The sequence below is a fragment of the Microtus pennsylvanicus genome, chromosome 4 (genome assembly GCF_037038515.1).
Source record: "Microtus pennsylvanicus isolate mMicPen1 chromosome 4, mMicPen1.hap1, whole genome shotgun sequence".
NCBI lineage: Eukaryota > Metazoa > Chordata > Mammalia > Rodentia > Cricetidae > Microtus > Microtus pennsylvanicus.
The window spans coordinates 80856618-80858340 of NC_134582.1; the positions used below are offsets into that span (position 1 = coordinate 80856618).

Consider the following 1723-nt stretch of genomic DNA (forward strand, 5'->3'; position numbering starts at 1 on the left):
AAAAGATCAGTTTGGAAATTCTTCAGAGACACAAGATCACAGGCAGGAAAGGCGATGCTAACTGAGCCCCACACGGCATAAGCAAGTTGTCTTCAAGCAACGGTCACGTCGTCTGCAGAGAAGCAAGTTAGAGCAAGGCTGGGCTCCCCCAGGGGTGAGGTCAGGAATGAGGTCATTGTGTTGCAAGCAGAAGGAGCTTGTGCCGTGGCCCGGGTTGCAGCTGGCTACAAAAGCAATCTTTGTCTTGCTCTCTCCCGCTCTCATTGTTACCCAACATCGAGGCCTTGCCAGATGTCATCTCACGAGGACATTTCTCAGTAGGAAGCAATTGCCTGTCTCAGACTTGGAGTTGATCTGTGATGACTCACCTGTGGACAGAGGAGAGCAGCCCAACGGACCCTCCGCCACCTTCTTCTCTGGATCCTCAGGCGGTCAGTGCTGCCTCAGATTCCCCCCCCCCAGCTGTTTCAGGTTCTCACTATCAAAGTGACCCCCTGAAAATGAGGAAACTGTGGCAGAAAGGTTGAAGTCCAAGTGTGGAAAGTCTTACCCACTTCTGGATTTTGAAGTGTCACGATGAGTACAGTCCAACGAAGCCAACAACCTGCTGTTCAAGCTGAGGTGAGACCACGATAGGGCAAAGCTATAGCTGGGGGAAGGACAGAGCCGCCCCTCGGTCATCCTGATGCTGCCTGCAGGCAAGCTGACTATCAGCCTCCCCAGTCGTCCAATAAATGTTACTTACACAGAAAGGGGGCTTTTGTGGCTGCAGTGAGGGGAGGGGGCTTACTGTGAGGAGATGGTAATCCTGAGCTATCTAGGTGGGACTTAAAGCTATCACAAGTGTCGGCACATGAATGACGTCAGAACGGCCACACGCAGGTGGAGCCCAGAAGCTAAGGAATAATGTGCAAAAGGAGGAACCTACGAGAACAAAGCCACTGTGCTTTTCTGGCCTCATCCTCATTCTCCCTCCCTCCCTCCCTCCCTCCCTCCCTCCCTCCCTCCCTCCCTTCCTTTCTTTTTGTTGTTTTGTTTGGTTTGGTTGAAAGGGTTTGTTTGTGTGTGTTTTGTTTTTAGATAGAATCTAACTTCACCAACTTCATAGCCCAGACTGACCTGGAACTCTTGCTCTTGCCCCTGCCTCTCCCAAGTCTTGATTACAGCACAGCAGCTACCCCTGGCTCAGTCCCTCGGCTTCATCCTTCGTATGTGCAGGAATTTGCTGTGGTGGCAACAGGGAACTAACAAACTTATACAAACATGGTGGCTCTCCCATTACTAACATTAATTATGGACATTTAAAAAAATTAAAAGATAAACTGAAACAGGTGTTTAGAATTTGCTCTTTTTATTTTCCTTTACTTTTTTCCTCTAGGTGCTGGGGGATGTGTCTCAGTTGGTAGAGCCTTTGCCTAGCACGCACAAAGCTGGTGACTCTACCCCAGAATCACATAAATCAGGCTTGGTGGTACACACCTATAATCACAGAACTTGGGAGGTGGAGGCAGGGGCTCATCCTCTGCTAGTGAGTACAAGGCCAAACTGGGATAAATGAGACCCTGTTAAGGAATTAAAAAAATGGAAATTGGAGGAAGAAAAGGAAAGAGTGAGAGAGGAATGGAGAGAGGAAGGGAAAGAGATAGATAGATAGATAGATAGGTAGATAGATAGGTAGATAGATAGATAGATAGATAGATAGATAGATAGACAGACAGACAGA

General features: G+C 48.3%; 1 long non-coding RNA gene across 1 annotated transcript; it reads left to right on the forward strand.

Moving 5' to 3' along the window:
* The first annotated feature begins 283 nt into the window (after positions 1–283).
* LOC142848758 (uncharacterized) lies at positions 284–1328 on the forward strand. Its single transcript, XR_012910468.1, has 2 exons — positions 284–621; positions 1081–1328. It is a non-coding gene; the product is annotated as an uncharacterized LOC142848758 (long non-coding RNA).
* Positions 1329–1723: the final 395 nt, after the last annotated feature.